The sequence below is a fragment of the Pan paniscus genome, chromosome 7, assembly GCF_029289425.2.
Source record: "Pan paniscus chromosome 7, NHGRI_mPanPan1-v2.0_pri, whole genome shotgun sequence".
NCBI lineage: Eukaryota > Metazoa > Chordata > Mammalia > Primates > Hominidae > Pan > Pan paniscus.
In genome coordinates, this window is record NC_073256.2 from 154,459,646 (window position 1) to 154,483,431 (window position 23,786).

The 23,786-nt window shown below is 36.7% G+C and overlaps 1 non-coding gene across 1 annotated transcript; it reads left to right on the forward strand.

The window, feature by feature from the left end:
* Window positions 1-17,613: 17,613 nt before the first annotated feature.
* Window positions 17,614-17,716, forward strand: LOC112440817 (U6 spliceosomal RNA). Its single transcript, XR_003028815.1, has one exon. It is a non-coding gene; the product is annotated as a U6 spliceosomal RNA (small nuclear RNA).
* The last annotated feature ends 6,070 nt before the right edge of the window (window positions 17,717-23,786 follow it).

Here is a 23,786-nt window from a genome sequence, read left to right on the forward strand (position 1 = left end):
GAAATGAGGATCAAAATATAAGTAACATCAGTTTTCTGAGGATCCTAAAATTTCAAAGGGTCTAGTTAGTGTTAGGTGTGTGTATTTAAATTTCTTGGCTTCAATTTTCTCCTATGGAGAGGTTGGACTCCGTCATCTCCAAGATACTGTCCAATGGTCATTCTTATGATTCTGTCCTTTCTTTCTTATTGGTGACTCTGTTGTCCTTCTTGGCCACCTCAGCCCATCTCCTGTCTTCTCCTTTAATGGGATCACACTTGCCATGGGGTCTTTGGTCCCAAGGGCTCAGACTCCCCTGATAGTGTGTCTGTGCTGCTGTTTAACTTTCTCCCACACATTGTTCATTCTCTCTCTAGAGGGGAAATCAACTGTAGTCAGGGGAGTAATTAGCTGGCTGATTACTGCTGATCTATTAATTGGGAAGTGCTGTAGGCCCTATTTAGAGTGATCTGACTAATAAAATCACAGTATCTTTAATCAAGGATTCAGTGATGTTTCTAGCTAGTGAAAATGGGATATATTTTACTGGTGAAAATTTCCTCCTCCTTCACCATGATGTTTAGTGAATGCAGCACCACATTCAAACTGCTATGCCCTAAGCCTATCATTGCTTGTATGTTCACTTAATTGTGTCTGTCACTAGACTATTAGTGTTATAAGGGCAGGTACTTGGTGGGTTTTATCCGTGAGTCTCTAGAATCTGTCTCATTGCCTCACACAGGATAGGAACTCAATAAATGTAGGTAGACTGCTCTAAGCTTCAGTGTTTGTCCTTTGTACAAAGAGGATAATAATAGATACTTTGTTGGGTTATCAGGCATTATCTCAAAGAGTGTATATAATGATAGTGGTTGTTGTCAATATATAAGAAGAAGATAGTAAAGAGTAAGTGCCCTTCATATTATGATTAAGCTGTGGGAATAAATTCTTATGGTTGTGAATGACTAACAATAAATTAAAAAGAAGTGAATGAATGGATTGTTGAATAAATGACAGAATAATTTAACTCAGAGGTAACCTATAAGTCCGATTTATTTGATTACTACACATATTAACTATAGCCCAGTATGTCTTCTTTCTTAATGAAACTCACCACTTACTCTCATTTGGTTCTGATGTCACTAGCAAATTACAATTCTGCCTTGAGAGAACATTGTAGCTTTTTCCCCCCTTCATGGTGGTTACTAACATTTCTAGATAAAAAGAAATATCTTGGGGATACTATCATATGTAGTCATTTGTTAAGTTGTTTTACATTTCTTTATGAATAGAGAAGAAACCAGTATGCTGGGTACCGTTAATTGGTTGCTTTAACCTTCATTTCAACCTCCTAGTTGGAGAAGCTAAAAGGTTAAAAATGGCATTTCACAAACTACCTTTAACCAGGGTTCTGGATATAAAATAAAGTTCTATGAACTGAATACACGTGCATGACACCTGGATACCAGATAAAACAAAGAACAAAAAGGCAAGATTGTCTTTTTGACTCCTGAGTAGAAAGTACGGGCATGAGTCCAGTAATTGTGTCTAAAGTAGGACTCACCGATGGGTGCCTTCTGCATTGACATGGGAATCATTCCTAGACACTAAGACACTACTGCTTTAGGCCTGCTTTCCTTTATTAAATCACTCCCTGTTTAAAAAGACCTGGAGTGATTTTTTTTAATTTCATGGAATCCTAACCAAAAAGTAAAGTGTAATATTGAACATGAGTGAAAAAACACCTGCTAGGCTGGGCGTGGTGGTTCATGCCTGTAATTCCAGCACTTAGGGAAGCCAAGGTGGGCAGGTCACTTGATGTTAGAAGTTCGAGGCCAGCCTGGCCAACATGGTGAAAACCGATCTCTACTAAAAATACAAAAATACTGGCTGCGTATGGTGGCTCATGCCTGTAGTCCCAGCCACCTGGGAGAATTGCTTGAACCTGGGAGGTGGAGGTTGCAGTGAGCTGAGATCGCACCACTGCACTCCAGCCTGGTGACAGAGCAAGACTGTGTCTTAAAACAACAACAACCAAACAAACAAAAAACATGCTGAACCTGGAGGTAGTGGGTCCAACTGCATTTTCACCCCTTCACTAGCATCCCATCAGTCCCCAGAACACCCCTCTGTATACAAGAGCTGCTCATAGCTTCTTTTAAAACATTCCCAATGTGTAGAATATATGGATGATACATACTCTCATAGACCTAGAACATTTGTACCTGGATACAAGCATCTTTTCTTTCAAGGCTTGTTAGGCCAAGGCATTCCCATGCTTGCTCTAGAAGAGTCTTCACCCATTAAAGAGTTCACACATACAAGGATCATAAGATCCACAAGCAATATCTCTCTATGGGCATCAAAATGGTAATTCAGATGGCTGCACATTCTTTCATCTAGTTGAAAAGCCAGCACTTACTTAAACATACCCTTATTTTTTCATTTTGATATTTAATAATATAGTCAGGAAAACAATCAATGTTTTCAGTATATTGTCATCTTCACTCTTAAGTTTTTTTCCTTTGTGATATATTTCTATAAAAGTTGCTCAGGTTAAAACATGACTTGTAATTGATTTAAAAAATGAAATCACTTTTCTTACTCTCTGTTCTCTAACTTAACAATGACCCTGTGGTGAAGAGAGAAATACATTAATTTCTAAATTACATGATTCTATTGCAAATCTTCTCCACAATCCTCTTCTCTCCTCATTGTAGCCTTGTTCCCTGGCAACAAATCCCAGAGTAGGGGATGGTGGAAGAAAAAGCACCTTTATTCTCCCCCAAGAAATAACAGTTGAATTCAGTGAAGGTAAGATCTCTAGCTATCAGGAGAATGCCTTGTAAATTTTTAATTCATTCTTTCATCATAAATTGTTATCAAAAATTAATGACTATTTTCCATTCTTTCAATATAGTTACCATTTTTCTCTAAATTTCTATATGAAAATTGTCTATTTTTTGTCTTTCTTATAAAATTAGATTTTGAAAAATCTTGATAGAACAAACTCTCTGCCTATAGAACTGCTGCTTAGACCAAATTGGTTGGTCAGGTCGTGGAAGTAGGATGTGGGCCAGGGCAGTGGGTGGTTGGTATGGACAGTCACTGTTTTAATTTGAGACGTCAAACATGAATACATACATAGGTTACAAAATTTGCCCAGTGTTGTACAAATACCTATTTAAAGAATCATGGATCCTCAGTCCTTGATGTTTCCACCATGACATTCTTTAGAGAAGGCAAATATAAACACACACATGCACACACACACACGCACGCACATAAACACACACACACACAGAGAACCCAAGTTATTTATTTTTAAAAAATTAAGTTTCCCCAAGGCTATATCCAAACACAGTATTACGTTTTTAACATCAGTCCAGGAAGCCTGTAGTCATAACATGTATTTGGGGCAGAAAGAAAGGGGGTGGGGGGGCATACTGGGTATTTGGTTAAGCTTGTTTAAGAACTTATTTTCAAACTTCTCATATATTTACAAGATAATCTTAAAAGCCCACCTTAAAATATCAAAGAGGTACCCCTTCTGCAGAATGTGCTAGAGAGTAACCACTTTTGTAGCAAACTTTCTCTTAGCAAAATACAGTTTATGACTGAATATGTGGAATTTATATGTTCACAGGCTGTTTTTCCTTTCCCAAAATAACACCAGAAGCAACTATTCTGAAGATCCTTTTAACAGGCAATGAATATGCTTCATGAAGGCACTTTGATCCCCAGAGAGTCCTGTCTGAGTTGAATTTCTTGGAACACAAAGGCACGGATTCTGCCCTCAAGTCGGTCAGGATGCATGAAGAAAGCACGGATGACATGGCACTGTGGTGACTGTGACAGACACAAAATACCAAGAAACTGAGTGTGGAGACACCACCCAGAGAGAGGACAAACTCTGTCCTGGTGGGGCAGAACCAGGTTCTCAGGAGCATTGACATCTGAGTTTGTACTTTAGTTTGAAGATGGAGAGAAGTTAGTTGTCTGATTGGAGGGCGTGGAAAAAGGGTTTGCCTGGATGAGGGTGACATATGTGGAAAGGTGAGCAGTGATGAGCTCTTGCAGATTCTTAGGGGCAAGTGAAGAAAAGTCTAGTTCGAATGGGAGCAGAGTCAGTGCTGGTGAGGGGCTTTTTAATGTTTTTATTATATGGTTGTTTCCTATACATCTTTTATTTCCATTTATTTGAGATTTTAGCTACTTAAAAAGCCTCTTCCTAATTTCAATAGATTTTCTAATCTTTCTGGTGATGTAGCTTTGGTATTTGATAGCCCAAACATAATCAGAAATGTATGTGGTTCTGAGCACTGTTGATTTTAAACTCCAATTTGCATTTTTATTTAATTATATTTGATGGCTATGCCTTCCTTTTTATATTGCTGCATTGCTATCCAAGCCAATACTCACCCCTTTCCTGAATACCTTGAAATCCAAGTGTAACCTCTAACAGAAATAAAGAACTTTGGACAAAGCAATTTCAATGCTCCACTCCAGGAAGGAGGATGGAGGGGAGGGGGGGAAAAATCTGGAAGAGAGACTTGAAATATTATTTACTCAGACCTAGGAATTTCAGGGTTTGAAAGCAAAAGCCGGCAAGCACTTAAAGGCTGCCTTTGTTAAAAAGAGAAGCTCTAGGGGAAACGATTCCATTCTGAGTATCTTATAATCTCATTTTAAGAGAGTGACACTTGCAAGTTCTCTTTGGCACTAATTGCCTTTTTCCGATCAAGCTCTCCCGTCTCTAACCCTGACAGTCTGTCTCCGGTCAAGTTTATATCTATATCTGTATTCTACAGCTCTGACGAAAAGCTTGTCTGTGCTCAGTGGTTAAGTTTTCCTCTGAGAGGAGTGACTATCTCACCACAGCATCTGCATTTTGAATCATTATTTCTTCAGAAAGATGTATCTCTGATTGCTGGATTTTGGATTGCACTTGTGGGAGATTCCGTGCCTTCTCTTTTGAAAGATTTAATAATATTTTGTGCGAGAAGAAAAGTAAATAGGAAACTGTTATGAAAATGATAAGAGGCAATGCATGGTATGAGCTGGCATAAAATGTGAATTTGTAAGCAATCTGATAAATATGAGTTTTCACTTCTGCCCCCAATCAGTCAGAAAGTCATGGGTTTGAATCTGAACTTGATTTTTAATTAGGCAAATTAGCCTTCTTGTTTTTATGCCCTGTTCTTCTTTCCCTCTTCCCATTTTTAATTTTAGATAATGTGACTCTTTTGTCCACTGGGCTGTGTGTATTTGAGAAGACAGATAGTGCCCTAATGATTTTGTATCCTGTCACCCAGCTCAATGCTTATCCAAGTGTGTCCATGTGATATATGTTTCATAAATGAACAAATCTATTCTATCATGTTCCTCCCATTCACTTTCTAATACATGAGAAAGATTGATCCAATTCCTCAATATTATTGAGTGATGTCTTCTCCCCCCATCTCCATTCCACCACCCTCAGGAAATACTGCTTTATGCATGCATTCACAGATCTTCAAAAAGAGAACAGTTCTACATTATACCCAATATTGCTAATCATCTGTATGGGTAGATAAATGTGGCATCCTTATTTGAATTAGTAAAACAAGTTATGAGTAGGGAAGTTTGTTTGTTCTTTTGAATTTGAAACAACAGCACAATTTGTAGTTAGTCCTTAATACAGGTATGGGGTGTCAATTATTTCAATTATTTTAATTTTCAGCACTTTGGCGTTTGGTCCCCACGATGACATAACTTTCATTAGCATGGAAAGTGGATAATTTGCTTACACTTCATGGTGTTTATTGTCAACTTTAATTTTTATTTCCAGCATGGTTCTCAATACTTCATCTTAATTGCTACTGATGAAGCAAATGACAGAGAGGCTAACTTGACTTTGTGTCACCAACAGGCTCTGTCCGAATTGTAAAGCCCACTGACACGGTTAGAGAGATCGTTGAGGCAGGAAATTAATGAAGATATTCAGGACCTAAATTCAACACTTGACTAAATGGACCTAACAGAAATCTACAGAATATTCCACCCATTAATAACAAATACATATATATTATTCTCATCAGCACATGGCACATACTGTAAGATCAATCACTTGCTTGGCCATAAGAAAATTCTCAACAAACTTCAAGAAATGAAATTACACCAATCACACTCTTGGACCACAGTGCAATAAACTAGAAATGAATACCAAGAAGATCTCTCAAAACCATACAATTACGTGAATGTTAAACAACCTGCTCTTGAATGACTTTTGGGTAAAGAATGAAATAAAGGCAGATATCAAAAAAATTTTTGAAACTAATAAGAACAAAGATAAAATATACCAGAATCTCTGGAACACAGCTAAAAGAATGTTAAACGGGAAGTTTATAGTGCTAAACACCTGCATTGAGAAGACAGAAAGATCTACAATTAAAAATCTAACATCACACCTAGAGGAACTAGAATAACAAGAGCAAACCAACCCCAAAGCTATCAGAAGAAAGGAAATAAGCAAAATCAGACCTGAACTGAATGAAATTGACAGGCAAAAAAATACATACAAAAGATCTATAAAACCAAAAGTTGGTAAAAAAATAAATAAGATTGATAAACTGCTAGCTAAATTAAGAAGAGTAAGAAAAAAGAGAGACTATCCAAATAAACACAACTAGAGATGACAAAGGTGACATTATGACCAATCCCACAGAAATACAAAATATTAATAATACCTTCAGAGACTATAATAAACACCTCCATGCACACAAACTAGAAAACATGAAAGAAATGGATACATTCCTGGAAACATATAGCCAGCCACTCAAGATTAAAGCAGGAAAAACTTGAAAGCTTTAAACATGTACCCACTTAAGATTAAAACAGGAAAAAACTGAACAAACAAATGAGTTTGAAAATTGAATCAGTAATAAAAAAAACTTATCAACCAGAAAAAGCCTTGTATCAGATGGATTCACAGCTGAATTTTAACACATGTATAAAGAAGAGCAGATTCCAGTCCTACCAAAATTATACCAAAAAATGTAGGAAGAGGGACTCCTCCCTAACTCATAATATGAGGCCAGCATCATTCTGATACCAAAACCTGTGAGAGACAAAATGAAAAAAAAAAAAGAAAATTTCAGGTAAATATCCCTGGTGAACATAGACACAAAAATTCTCAAAAAAAAAAAAAAATAGCAAATTCAGTCCAGCAGCACATTGAAAGGTTAATCCACCACAATGAAGTAGGCTTTCTTCCTGCAATGGAAGTTTGGTCCAACATATGCAAATCAATAAATGTGACTCATCACATAAACAGAACTAAAAGACAAAAAAAATTAGATGCATAAGCGACTTTTGATAAAATTCAATATTCTTTTATGTAAAAGACCTTAAAAAACTAGGAATCAAAGGAACATACCTCAAAATTAGAAGAGTCATTGCCAATATTAGGTAGTTTAACTTAGAAGAGTCATCTATGAAAAATCCGCTGCAATTCCAGTGAAAACAAAACAGATAAGTGGGACCTAATAAAAATAAGGAGCTTCTGCACAGCAAGAGACTATCAACAGGGTAAACAGACAACCTACAGAATGGGAGAAAATATTTGCAAAGTATACATCTGACAAAAGTCTAATATTCAGAATCTGTAAGGAACTTAAATCAACAAGCAAAAAATAAATAACCCCACGTGCAAAGGACAGGAACAGATACTTCTGAGGTACGTAAGAAAATACAAAGGACAATGAACATGAACATGTATTTAAAAAGACATACATGAGTCACAAGCATATGAAAAAATGTTCAACATCACTAACCATTAGACAAATCTAAATCCAAACCACAATGAGATATTATCTTAAAATAGAATAGGTGTAATTAAAAAGTCAAAAATAACAATTTTGGCAAGGTTGAGGAGAAAAAGGAATGTTTATAAACTGCTAGTGGGAATGTAAATTAGTTCAGCCAGTGTAGAAAGCAGTTTGGAGATTTTTCAAAGAATTTAGAACAGAACTACTATTTGACCTTGGAATCCTATTACTCAGTATATACCCAAAGGAATGTAAATCATTCCATTGAAAAGATGTATGTACTCTCATGTTCATTGCAGCACTATTCACAATAGAAAAGACATGGAATCAAATGAGATGTCCATTAGTGGTAGACTGGGTAAAAAAAAATACAGTACAGGTACACTCTGGAATACTATGCAGCCACAAAAAAGAACAGTCATGCCATTTGCAGCAATATGGATGGAACTCAAGGCCTATGTGAATTAATGAACAGGAAACCAACTATAACACATATTCTCACTTGCAAGAGGGAACTAAATATTGAGTACACATGCACACAAAAATGGAAAGGGAAACCCAGGGCCTACTTGAGCATGGAGCATAGGAGAAGGGTAAGGGTCAAAAAACTACCAATCAGGTACCATGCTCAGTACCTGGGTAATGAAAGTATTTGTACACCAAAGCACAGCAACACACAATTTACTCATGTAACAAACCTGCATATGTATTCCCTGAATCTAAAATAACCAATTGTTTATAACAATAGTTATAATAAAATAAAAGTTGAAAAAGAAAAAAATATATTTAATTAGAGGTCATGGAATGAATCTATTATTAGTAAAAATACTACAAACCACTTCTCAATGAAATCAGAGATGGCACAAACAGAGGAACATTTCATGCTCATGGATATGAAGAATTGACATCATTAAAATGGCCATACTACTCAAAGCAATTTATAGATTCAATGCTATTCCCATTAAATTACCAATGTCATTCTTCACAGAACTAGATAAAACTATTTTAAAATTCATATGGAACATAGCAGAATCCAAATAGCCAAGACAGTCATAAGCAAAAAGAGCAAAGTTGGAGGCATCATGTTACCCTACTTCAAACTGTACTACAGGGCTATAATAACTAAAACAGCATGGTACTGGCACAAAAACAGACACATAGACCAATGGGACAGAATAGAGAACCCAGAAAAAAGACCACACACCTACAACTATCTGATCTTCAACAAACCTGACAAAAACAAGCAATGGGAAAATGATTCCCTATTCAATAAATGGTGCTGGAATAACTGGATAGCCATATGCAGAAAATTGAAACTAGATCCCTTCCTTACACCATGTACAAAAATTAACCCAAGATGGATTAAAGACTTACATGTAAAACCCCAAACTATAAACACTCTGGAAGACAACCTAGACAATACCATTCAATACCATTCAGGACATAGGCACAGGCAAAGATTTCGTGATGAAAATGCCAAAAGCAATTGCAACAGAAGTAAAAATTGACAAATAGGATCCAATTAAACTAAAGAGCTTCTGCACAGCCAAAGAAGATATCAAAAGAGTAAACTGACATCCTGCAGAAAATTTTTGCAAACTGTGCATCTAACAAAGGTCTAATATTGAGCATCTATAAGGAACTTAAACAAATTTACAAGAAAAAAGCAAACAACCCCAGTAAAAAGTGGGCAAAGGACATGAACAGACACTTTTCCAAAGAAGACATGCACGTGGCCAAGAAACATATGAAAGAAAGCTCAACATCACTGAATATTAGAGAACTGCAAGTCAAAACCACAATGAGATACTATCTCAAACGAGTCAGAATGGCTATTACTAAAAGTCAAAAAATAACAGATGCTGGCAAGGTTGTGGAGAAAAGGGAATGCTTATACACTTTTGGTGGGAGTGTAAATTAGTCCAACCATTGTGGAAGACAGTGTGGCGATTCCTCAAAGACCTAAAGACAGAAATACCATTAGACCCAGCAATTCCATTACTGGGTATATACCGAAAGAAATATAATTTGTTCTATCATAAAGACACATGCACACACACGTTCATTGCAGCACTATTCACAAAGCAAAGACATGGAATTAACCTAAATGCCCATCAATGTCAGATGGGATAAAGAAATTATAGTACATCTACACCACGGAATGCTATGCATCAATAAAAAATAATGAGATCACGTATTTTCCTGGGACATGGATGAAGCCAGAGGCCATGGTCTTTAGGAAACTAACGCAGGCACAGAAAATCAAATACCAAATACCACATGTTATCACTTGTAAGTGGGAGCTAAATAATAACACACAGACACATAGAGGGGGACAACACACACTGGGGCCTATGAAGAGGGTGGAAGGTGGGAGAAGAGAGAGAATCAGGAAAAATAATAAGTATTAGGCTTAATAACTGGGTAATAAAATAATCTGTACAAGAAACCCCCATGACCAGTGTTTACCTGTGTGACAAACTTGCACATGTACCCCTGAACCTAAGATAATAGTAAAAAGAAATACACAATTCTTTCATTTAATTATCAAGAATAGTACCTACCAAATGTTAGAAGACCCGCTACGGCAAAGATTTCAAGATCAATAGAACACAGCTTTGGCTTTAGAGGAAATTACGGGATAGTTAGGAAGACATATATTTAAAACAATCATTAGTGGCCAACTGTCTGACTCAGGGACTGCGCAAACAGGGTTCATGAATTATGCTCGGGGGTAGGAAATTCAATAAGGCTTCACAGAGAAAGACCTGCTGAGACTTTAGCATCAAGACATGCTTCTCGGGTACACTAAACTCCCAGAATTCACCACTATACAATTCATTCACATAACAAAAAACCACTTGTACCACAAAAGCTTTTGAAATTTAAAAATATTAAACATATAAAGTTAATGTAAGACAAAAAGATATCGTTCTCAAGCTGAATAAGGAGTACAGGACATTACAAAAAGAAAAATACATTTCCTCAGCTGTTAGTATTAAAAAAAAAAGCATGCATGTTCTTGGAAGTCTAAGTAAGTGAAGTGACTAGAGTGTAGGTATATACAGACAAGTGAGTTTAATTGTAGAGTTTCACAGGGTAGAGATCACAGAGGGATTTGAATGACATGCCGCAGAGTTTCAATTACATAAGGATCCAGCACAGCTGTGCCTATTTCTCTGCTTTCATGTGGGAAAATGAATCCCATATCTTTCTAAGTATAGCTAATAGAAATATGAAAGTTTCTCAATATGGGTTTCTGGTCAATAAAGATTTTCATTCCAGGGTGTTTAATTAGCTTTACAACATCCCCACGCCTGACTTGGCTTGCACATAGCTGACTATCGGATAACCACAGCATGGACATATGCAGCAAGAATCCATTGAACATTTTATTAATCACTGAGGCAACTGAGTCTGGTCTCGTGGACATGGGCTTTAGGACCTACTCTGCTGCTAGTGAAAAGTAAAAAGATAAATAATTCACTCTATGTGGAGTTTGTAAAATTAAAAGAAGGAATCAGCTTTGTATTGGTGGCATAGTTTAAAAAGTCATTTCCCAATGCTTAAAAAAGTGGGATATTTATCACAAACAACCTGATATGAGGCTTTGCTTGGAAGAAGTTATGGTAAGATGGAAGCAGGCACTCACAAGGCAACCATGAGCAGGACCTGAGATGGAGCTGCCACCTTTGATGGAGCTTGAGGGCCCTCCTTTGCCAAAATCCCCTCTACTTCCTGTGAAACACTCATGCTCAGGACAAGTGCCAACCATCATTTATGATCACCACTGCATTGTTGATTTCCTTCATTTAGAGTTATAAGAAAAATGAAGTACTTGCTGAACTTAACCTTCTATTACATGTTGGGGGTGAAAAAGGGTAGTTCTGGCTATGCTGTATATTTCAAGAACGTATAAGCTGTGCATATATATTTTTTTAACTGAGAAACATTTCTCTGATTTCAACATGCAAATAAACTGTTCATGGGCCCATGGAATTAACATGAGATAAAATTGTGAGCCCATCTTGATTTATTCCTTTCCATACTAACTCATTGTGGGAAATTATTATAATAGAAACTCTCTGGGCCTCAGCCTCCTCTTTGTGCCCCAGGTTCAAGGTAACTTACCTATCTCCTGTCTGGCCTCTGGAGCACTGTGAACACTGCTGTCTCACAAAAAGAGGTCTAATCCTGTGTTCTGAGCAGAAAGGGTCAAGTAGCTACCAGGCCTGGCCTCCTGCAAGTTGCTTAAATTTTCTTGTCTTTGGTGTTTTTGTCTTTAAAATACAATAAAAGTCCTACTTGTTCCATTCTATGAGATGACTTTTAAATACCTAGAATGATAATACACAAACAGTAGATTCCTTATTTTCTCTTATTACATTATTTATACTGTAGCTAAAGCAATATACTTTAGTGCACTTGAGGGTCTTAATAATAAAATATTGGCTACTATATATGAGCGGCATTTTATTAGTAACCTCAGAACTGCTAAGTAGTGTAAATAGATTTTTTTTGTTTAATTCACCAAAAACAAATACATGATTCTTTAACCCCTACCCAAACCCAGTTTACAGATGAGGAAACTGAGACCCAGGAGTCATAGCTAATTTGTAATTCCATGTTCATTCTATTGCAAATGCTGTGCTTTTATTTTGTCAAATGGGCCCCTGACAAACAACTAGTAAACAGTGTCAGGATTTGAACCAAATATGAAGTCTAACCCCATGGCGTTAGCCATAAGGCTAGACTCTAATTTTACTATTCTTCGTGCCTAGATTGGCTATTGAATACCAGGATCTAATATGTGAGTAAAGAATGCTTTAATGAGTGTGTAGATGAAATATAGCCATAAAACATATAAAATATATACATACTATTTACAAACATATGTACAAACTCATATTCATGAATACTTTATGATTTTCTTTGGCAAATATTCTAGAATTCAGCACAGCTAAAAAACATTTCAGTTATTTCATGTGTTGGCAATACCATCTTAATAGCTCTCCTTTGTTTATGTAATTTTGAATAGAAAGGAACATTTCCAACTCACTTCAGGCTTATAGCAAAAATAATCCCATATTAATAAACTGCCATAGCCATCATTTACTTTGACAACATAAAAATCATGCATGTCATGAGATAATTTATATACATCGTCTCTATTAATAGTCAGTTTTCCTATGTGATTACCTCATGAGGCAAGCCTGTTCATCTGTATTTTATAGAAAGGAAACTGAGGTTCAGGAGAGTTGGCTCATTTATCTAAGGTGTCACAGCTAATAACTTTCAGAACTATATCTTCAACCCAGGTATCTGACTCCGAAAAATATTCTGCCTCCAACTTCAGTGCACACATTCCCTGCATCAATGTTGATCCATCTCTTTGGGATGGCAAATGTCATCATATGACATAGATTTGTTGTTTGAAATGTCCATGTGTGATTTGGAGACCAGTCTATAAATAAACTATCTTGGTCAAACTGCCCCAAAGCAAGATATGACTATAGAAATAGAGATTTTCCATGGTGGCTTCAAAATTGTTTTCTGTATGTTATCTACTCTCTGAACCCACTTTCCAGCTCACATGCTCTCAGAATATCAGACTAGATAAACATTGTAATAATAAATCCTGATATTTCTGTCTCATCTTGGCTAAAGCAATGAAGCAAACTGACATTAAATTTTCCTTCTTTCTGCTTTCTTTCTCCATTTGGCCCTTCACCTGTAAATTCCCAGCTCAATTTAACTGAAGGTTGTACTGAGAGACCAAAGGCTAAGACATTAGTAGCTTAATGCATGACATAAATGATGGCAGAACTTTGATGAATTGGACAAATGAAACACTCCATTCTTTGAAGGAATACCTGTCCAAACTGTCAGGGCAAGAGTGGGGGTGGCAGCTCTAGCTTATACACTGCTTGCTAAAATCTTTAGCATCTGTGTGTAGTGATGAAAGCTGAGAGAGCCCTGAGATTAACCAAAGGAAGTGCTTCAGAACTGTAAGAGTCAAGTGGCACCTGGCTGCACAGCTGTGCAGTCTTACTTACAATGTCCTTCAATCAATGCTTTCCTGGAACTCAGCTTCCTCCTCTGCTAAGTTAAGACTAAAATATCTATCTCTGAGCATCATTGTGCCGAGACCATCTCAGTCAGGGAGACCCTAACCCAGCGGCACTAGAGGAATTGAAGACACACACACAGAAATACAGAGGTGTGAAGTGGGAAATCAGGGGTCTCACAGCCTTCAGAGCTGAAAGCCCCGAATAGAGATTTCCCCCCGTATTTATTAACAGCAAGCCAGTCATAAGCATTGTTTCTATAGATATTAAATTAACTAAAAGTGTCCCTTATGGGAAACAAAGGGATGGGCCGAATTAAAGGAATAGGTTGGGTTAGTTAACTGCAGCAGGAGCTTGTCCTTAAAGCACAGATCACTCATGCTATTGTTTGTGGCTTAAGAATGCCTTTAAGCGGTTTTCCACCCTGGGTGGGCCAGGTATTCCTTGCCCTCATTCCCGTAAACCCACAACCTTCCAGTGTGGGCGTTAGGGCCATTATGAACATGTTACAGTGCTGCAGAGATTTTGTTTATGGCCAGTTTTGGGGCCAGTTTATGGCCAGATTTTGGGGGGCCTGCTCCCAACATCATTGGGATAAGGTTTACTAATTGTTTTGAAATGATCAATTTAATAAATGGAACGTAGGTAACCATTAAATGGTAGAGAACATTATTGCTGTATTAAGTAATACATATATGCAATGTATAATATTATATAATAGTAGTAACTACAAAGTGCCAGTTCAGGTTGAATTAGGGAAGACAAGCTAACAGAGAAGTCTGATGTGGTGGGGAGCGGTGTACCAATAAAATCAGGCAGCAAGGAAAGAACAAAAAGAATTGTGTAGTGGTTGAGAACTAGGATTCTTGTCAGCCAGATCCTCTTTCTGCCATTTAACACTTGAACGACCATGGTTGAGTTAGTTAACTTTTAAGGATCAGTTTCCCTATCTTTGAACTAAGCACAATACTGATTTTATCTAATAGACTTTCTGCAACTATATATATATATATATATATATATATATACACACACATACATATAAATTAATACAGCTTTTAATGTATTAAATAATATATGTTTATATATTATTTAAATATATGTACACATATTTAATATACAATATGTATTATTAAGTAGATATTTAAATCCGTGTATATTAAAATATTTATGTAAATCACTTACATACCTGACACACATTGAGCTGTCAACCAACATTACTTATTTCCCATTATTATTCATTAAGGACTACATAATACCTGACACATGATCAAAATATTTAACTTAATTCTCTCCACTAGCTACACCTCTAAATTCATTTGTGTTTTTCTCTAACCCAGGATAATTTACTTCATACATCATGGCTAACTTCCCCTACAGTGAGGATTCTAGGAGAACCTGCTAGAAAACGACAAGGTTTCTTATAACCTATCCTTAAAAATCTCAGAACATCACGTTTCTTAAATTCTATTGGCCTAGCAAGACACTAAGGCCAGTCTGAGTTCAAGAGAGCAGAAACTGTATACTACCTCTCCATGGGAGTGGTAGCAAAGAATTTATAGCTAACTTTAACCTATCACAAGGAGCAAACCCACAGTGAAAAGCTGCATTACTCTACTTGGGCTGCCATAAGAAAATACCATAGACTGGGTGGCTGAAACAACAGGAATTTATTTTCTTACAGTTCTGGAGGCTGGAAGTCGAGAGATCAGGGTGTCAGCAGGGTGCTGTTCTGATGAAGACGCTCTTACTGGCTTACAGGCTTCTGACTGTGTCCTCATGTGGTCTTTAAGCTCACTCTTTCTTCTTGTAAGGATACCAATCCTGTCGATATCCTTAGGAGTCCTCAAATGCATCATGCTCTTCCACACATTTTTCTCCCTTCTCTGCTTTTTCTGTGTGCCTTTCTTTTAGCCTGGTTGACTTAATCTAAATTAAGTCTCCTTAATTCTCTAAACTTCTCAGGTCCTAAGTCCTGTCGGATTAGGACCATATCCTTATGATCTCATTTAACCATCTTAAAAGCCCTTTCTCCAAAGATGGTCACATTGGGGGTTTGGGCTTCAACATCTGAATCTTCAGTGGGCACAGTGCAGTCAATAGCAACATCAGAGAAATGAACAAGATACACATAACATCCCTTGAGCAATTGTATCATCATGCCTGAAGCTATGTCTACCACCAGAATTACTTAAAAATGAGAACCAGTAAATTCTATTTTATTTTTTATAAGCCAATTTTGATGAGATCTTCTGTTATTTGTAACAGAAAATGTCCTGGTTGATACAACAGGCAACTCTTTAATGCCAACTTACAGGTCGCCAAGGGCAAGAATGGAATTTGTTAGAAGAAATTAGAATCCTGAAACAGAAGCAAACACAAGAAATAGTGACATCAATGATTATGCAGGATCGAGGACATAAAGCTACAATAACTTAATTCCAAAAGTTAATCTGTTTCTAGCTTGAAGCTACTTTTAAAACACAGGATATGAACTTTTTAATTTACTGCAGAAAATCTTAAAGGCACATTCAGTACCTGAGAATCAAAAGCAAAAAAAAACACCACAATTGAATCAAAACGACTTCTAGAATGTAACATAGATGCCACTTAGAGACTCTTGAGTTTGATTAGAAATGAATTTATTCACAAGACTGATTATATTCAGTTTCTTCTCTTTATGGAAGAGAAAACCAATGGCCAGAGATTCAAAGCAATGTTTGCATCCTGGAGTACAAAAACACTAGCTTTTACAGTAAAGATCTTGACTCATATTTAACTTAAGCATAATGTTTTCTGCTTTTCAGAAAGCGACAGCTCTCCATTTATTATAACCCTGTCCTCACTCTGATTATTCACTTTGAAGGAAGGACAATCAGGGTGAGTCAGTGGCCCTGAAGGCAAAGAAGAGGGTTTTCAAGCACAGGTGGGGAAATAAGGGAGTATCTCCAAACAATAAAGGTGACCTGAGGTTTACTAAGGTAAGATGCTGAGAATAGATGCCCATTAATCCCTGTCGCACGGGTCACAGGCAACTCTGTCAACCAAATGTGTGGCTGTGTACCTAACGGTGTGTGTTCAGCCAGGATATTAAGGCACAGAGAGCAATACATCTCCCTGCCGCCCTTCCTGCCCCTGCTGAATGCATCAGGTCAGCATCCTACTCTGACTGCAGAGAAGAAAACGACATGTGCATAGAACAACATGGAAAGGAAATAAATGTCCTTGAGCAGAGACAGATGAGAAAGATCATTTTATATGGTATGTTAAAGAAGGGAGAGAAAATTCAGCAGGTTTATGCTCTTGGGGCCTGAATAAACTGACTAAAAATAAAATAATTATCCTAAAGCTTCTCATATGACAGTTTTCTCTTCAAAGGATACTCCTTAGCCACTTTTTTCACAAAAAGAGATCACTTCTTTTTATATAAGCACTAATCGTGTTATATATGTGTTAACCTATGTTTCCCCCCTTCATTTCCGCTCTCTCTCTCTATTTTTTCTCACATATAACACATGTAAACTAAGTGTGGATGAAATTAAGAAATAAATGCATGATTACGTATTGTTATAAGTAACTTCATCCTCCTTTATTTCTGCCTTGTATTGTTTCTCTCTGTTAAATCCCTGATGCAAAATTTGCCAAAAATTCTGCAGTTTAAATGTCATGGGCTATGAACAAAAAGAATGGATGAGATAAAAATGTTTGGAAAGGTGGGGGGGAAGTCTGTAAATTTTAATAAAAACTCAAATTTATGCTTGCTTTGGCAGCACATATACTAAAATTGGAACGACACAGAGAAGATTAGCATGGCCCCTGCACAAGGATGACACGCAAATTTGTGAAGTGTTCCATATTTTTCCAATTTGTAATAGAGATACTTTTTAAAATTAAAAAAAACCCTCGAATTTGTTAGAATGTTTGGGGAACTGGGACTCTGGGGAATTGGATTTTCTGTCTATGAACTCTCTTATTTCAGTTCTCATCAGAATGATTGCAAATACCTAAGTCCCTAGTCTTCCTTCATCAACCTAACATGATTGCATCTTTGCTTGATGAGTCTGAGTTCTTTGAGTTCTTGGGCTCATTAGTGTTCACTCTATGGAATTTGATGTTGATATAAATATTTTAGGAGGTAGAGTTTGTTTACTTCTGAGTTTAGAATGCAAATACCAATGAACTTTTATGGTTTAGGTGGGATCTTAATATACTTGTATATGAAGTATCAGAAAATATTAGAGAAATTTGATAGTAATATAATGTCTGTGATTATCTACTGTTTACTATATATCAGGCATTATAAGTTTTTCATGTGCATTACCTCATTTATCTCTGAAAACCACACTAGGAGTCTGATGCTAGGAATCTCTTTTACAGAAGATGAACTGCTGGGCTAGAGCAGAGTTTCTCAAACATTAGTATTCTTTCAAACCACCTGGGGGATCTAATTAAAATGCCAATTCTGAATCGAATACTTTGTTTCAGGCCTGAGATTATGCATTTCCGACAGTTTCCTAGGCAATGTCAATGATAAACACTAGGAGAAATGAGGACTTTGAAACTTTCCAGCCTCCTAGCTAGTTGAGAAACTAGACTAGCACTTGTGAATTCAGATGACCACCCTTGGCCACCATTAGGTTCAGCCAACACACATGAGGCTGCTGGGATTCCTTCCCGGTCTACGGCAGACACTAACATTGTACTCCAGCATTCTCTCCTTCCCAGCCGCGAAAATGAACTCACATTTCTTCTCAGTAAAAAAATTCCAAAAATTCACTGGTAATAAACCAATCAGGATAGGCCTGTGACATGAAGCTTCTTTTCATGATGCTACAGTTTCTACTTTGGCCAAAAGGCTTACATGTCAGTCTTCCTTGAAAAACGGAGTAAATCAGTTGTTTTGAAAATTGTTATTTAAAATGAGTTCCCTGAGAAGCATAGAGTCTTATAGTGATATATAAAAACAAAAGGAGAAAATAATATCTACAATCTCACTACTCAGAGACAAGGACTTTGCATGTATTTATTCAATCATTTTCTTGTCCATGAATTTTTTTTGCATAGCTTTGATTGTACAGTATGTAAACTTTTGTGTTCTGATAAAATATATTATTTGTCTTTTTAAAAATGAGTACATACTACTCTATAAAGCAGATACATCATGAATTAATTGAAAATTGTCTGTGTGAGCTTCCACCCCTGATTTTACTAGTAATTTGCTAATTTTACTCTTAATATAAAACTGGGAATAATATATTTCTGCCAGGCTTTTCTTCTGTACATCAATTTTATGTCAATTTATTGATTAGAACATTCTAAAGTAATTCTGAGTCTCTTTTTGTTTTTGTTTTTCAATTTTGTATGTGCTTCCAAAGAGTAGGATGGCCTCTTTTAGGTATGCATTTGGCATATTTTACACTTTTTCACTGATTCAACTGCACACATGATCTATACTTCCTGCTATGTGATACACATTTGGTAGGTTGTTTTTTACCCAAATGCATATTCTATCTCAGAGATTGTGCTGTAACACAAAGACTTCTGTTTGAAGAGAGTTCTAGGTATAAAAGAAAGTAAAATAATTGAAATAATTATCCTTTCAAACCTTTCATTTTTTAAAAAAAATTAGCTCAACATGAATTCTCTTCTTGATTTGTACTTCACCATCTTTCCCCCGCTGCCCACGGCTTGATTAAAACACAAGAATGTAATTATCTGTTAATTTGGAGTCTGAACTGATGAAAATAGAAAGAACTTGCGCAGGTCAGAGGTTATCATGGTGCATAATTAATTGTCCAACATCATCTTAATCAACATCTCTTCAGTTTGAGCATCCTGCATTTCTTGGACAGTAAGGGGGAGGAGAGATGTGTGATTTAATCAACTATGCCTGAGTTGTCAGAAACCGATTTGGGAGGCGTCATCCCCCAGTTATTAAAGAAAGAACTGAAGTGTTTCATCCTTCAGAGACAGGTCATGCATTACCAAGTTTGTAAGATACAAAGCGCATTGTTGAATACAAGGCTTCCTGCACGTGGCTAACTTCAACTTGATTAATACATTGAAGTATTAGGTCTGAGAAGGAAAGGTGTGCACATCTGAATGTATTCTAACATTATATGAATTATTAGCCACAAAAAGCCATTGACTTTTACCAATGTTAGATTTGCTGTGCTATTACCAGTGTGCATGAAAGTATAGAATCTGTCCTTTTGAAAAAAATCACAATAATGTCACATTTTCTGTCACATTTTCATAAACATGCCATAGGTCAAATCAAATAACAATAGAGAATATAAATTTCAGGCATAGTCTGGTCTTATACATTCAAATAATAGAGAATCCTATTCATGCTCTAGAACGCTGCATGGACTATCCATGGATTTTCAGCATAGGGTCACAGAACTAATATGCATTTTTCTCTTATTTAATTAGCATAACACTATGTTAAGGTCGAGATTATTGTTCCCATCTTACATAGGTGGAAACTGAGATTTAGAGCAACTAACTCTCTTTATTACTGACTTGCTGGTAGGAAGTGGCCCAAGTTGGAACCTGTGTCCTTCGGTTTCTGCCAATCCTGGATATGGTGTGAAGTTGGCTACAATAAACAAGCATTTCTATGTTGCTTGATCCCACTTGTACATTGCTTTGGTTATTTCATCAGCTTCTTCTCTTTTTCTTTTTTCTTTCTCCCCCAGTTTGCCATACATGTCTGCATCATAGAATCTTTGAATAGCAATGTCACTAGAAATTTTGGGTTATTTTTCCTGAGGCAGAATTATTGCTGGTTTTCCTTTTTTTATTGCTGGTTTTCTTTTTTTTTTTTTTTTTTTTTTTTGAGACAGAGTCTTGCTCTGTCGCCCAGGCTGGAGTGCAGTAGCGTGAGCTCGGTTCACTGCAAGCTCCACCTCCCGGGTTCACGCCATTCTCCTGCCTCAGCCTCCTCAGTAGCTGGGACTACAGGTGCCCGCCAGCACGCCCGGCTAATTTTTTGTATTTTTTTAGTAGAGACGGGGTTTCACTGTGTTAGCCGGGATGGTCTGGATCTCCTAACCTCGTGATCCGCCCGCCTCGGCCTCCCAAAGTGCTGGGATTACAGGTGTGAGCCACTGTGCCCGGCGTGGTTTTCGTTTTTTACTGATCTGTCTTTCTAAGTGAGTATGAGTATTTGTGGTGAAGTTTGTGTATTTTCTTTATGATTCTATAGAACTTAGATAAACATCCAGCTCATTAAATGTATAAAATATGTTTGTAGAATAAATTAGTAAAATCAACAAATGCTTGAGTGGATTGATGAAAAAAATGCATAGATAGATGGAAATATGAATGGTTGGATGAAAAGATGGATGGATGAGAGAAAACTAGGCAAGGTCCCAAAGGGAAATTGAGAAGTAGAACATGTTGGGTTAACCCCGTGATTCAGCAGTGGGAAAAAGAGAGCCGCAAGTTGCTGTGAAGTGTTGAAGACTTTCCAGAAGCCTCTCCACTCTGTTGTCAGTTGTTTTATCACCACTATTATAACAGAGGAAGCCTTAAGGATGATCATTTTATTCCAACGTTGTAATTATTAAAATAATAGTTTTTTAGTGTTTTGTCTTTTTTATCGATGCATACTATTTGTACATATTTATGGTGTACACGTAATATTTTGTTGCATGCATAGAATGTTAAAACCAAGTAAGCTGAATGCTGGGTAAGCCTAAAGTTCAGGCAAGGTCGGAAATACACAGAGAAAGTCAAGGGCATAAAAATACTTAGACCATGAAATGGGCTTGTGGGAGAGAACAAGACAGTGGCAAAGTCCAGAGAAACAACTGGGAGAAATTTCACTGACCTTTGGTATGGTTATTTAACTAGCAGAGAACTCTGGACAGAGATTTCATAGAAAGCTAGGGTCCTAGGGTCTCTGTCTCTCTCGTAGACCACCACATTAGCATTTCTGAGTTACATGGCTACCCCAAGTAACATGCAAGTTTTTGTGGATTCATGAATTAATCCGTAAGCAAGTGAATTATATTTAACAATTATCAAGTACATTTTCAAAGAGTAAGGCCTTTGACATCCTGTCCACCACTGTAGGTTTGTAGCCCTGCCCTGCATCCCTGCTCATGTCCATCTCCTCAGCTTTCAGTTAACCAGGAGACTTTCTGATTCTCCAGAATAGACTCCCCACCCACCATTATATATGCTTATACTGTACACTTCTTTAGAGCACTCCCTACATTTATTGATATTGATTTGCTCTGATGTCTATAAACCACAACAAAGACAGGAATAGTTGATTCATCAAACATTTACTGAGTACCTCCAGTGTGGCACAGAAGATTCAGCAGTGAGGAAGAGAGAAGAGGTGTTTGAGCTCCTGGAGCCAGCATTTTATCGACTGTTGGGACTGAACATGTTCTAAAAAGTGAAACATAAACATGATAAATTCAGAAAATGAGCAATTATAGAAAGAGAATACAATTATGGGAATGGTGATATATTAGAATACACCAAATTTTGTTTATCCATTTATCAGTTGATGGACATATGGGTTGTTTCAACCTTTTTTTAATTATTAATAATACTGCTATCAATATTTGTATATCAGGCTTTGTAAAAAACATATGTTTTCAATTTTCTTGGGTAAATTCCTAGAAATGGAATTGCTGACTCATATGGTAACTCTAGATGTAACATTTTGGAAAGTCGAAAAACTGTTTGCAGGGAGGCTACAACATTTAACATTCTCACCAGGAGTATTTAAATCTTTCCATTTTTCCTTATACTCATCAACACATGATAGTTTCTCTCTTTATAATTTTATCTATCCTAGTAGATGCAAAGTGGTATCTCCTTGTGATTTTGATTTTACCTTTACTTTTAAAGGCAAAAACTGCATGTAATTTTCCACCAACCTAATAACATTGAGTGTCTGGTGCACCCCTTGACATTGGATGGTGAGGTGAGCCCTTTGAGGAGTAGCTGAGATGAAAATGATAGAGGAACTAAGGAAAGAACATTCTTTACAAAGAGAACATGTTCTCCCCGTTTAAAAGCCCTAACAAGTCTAGCTTTGAAGGTCTGGGTAAGACATTCAGATTATGTTTTAAATATGATAAGATGTATGTCCCTTAAAGTTCATCTTGTCAACAGAGTGGAGAATGGGTTGTTGTAGCTCAAGGAGAAAAGTGGGGTCTGTAGTATCTTCTCATTAGCGTAACTCTAATGGTTAAGATAATGCGTGGCCCAAAGCTCCGTAAATGTTTGTTAAATGAAATAAATGAATGAATTATTCTCAGAAAGTTTATTCTCCACCATTGCAGTTCATTTACGCTTATAAAATTGAAATATTTTACTTCCTTCCTCAGTGTTTTTGACAAAGAAAGAAATCAGAATATATCCAGAATCATAGACTGGTTTGGAGAAAATTTCTCTCACCTTTCTCATTCAGAATACTAGTCTTCTTCAAAATCTAAGAGCATCATTTTTTCCCTGCAATAAAATTTCTCTCATTCATTTTTAAAGTGTTTTCCAATATAACACTGCAAAATTAACTGTCACTGTAAGCACAATTTGGCTAAATCTAACAAGACTTGCAGTATTGTTTTTCTCCTATATTTCTATAATAAAATGCTCTGAATACAGATTAACATTATTTCCTCAGTATTTGTTATTGTTTTACCTACTTCAAAACACAAACTGAAAGTTGTTTGATGAATGGACATAAAACTCGTTGGGTTTTACTTTATTGTCAGCAACTTCTGTTTTCTCATGCAAAATGTGATTTTGTAATTTTCTGCAGAAATACAGCTCAGCAGAACTCAGCTAATGCCTAGATGTCTAAGTTTCTTACTGAATGACTCTCTCTGACTCCCTGCCTTATGTTACTATTATAACTGCCACCACATAACAGAGTCAGTTTTAGGTGTTGCTTGCTTTTAGC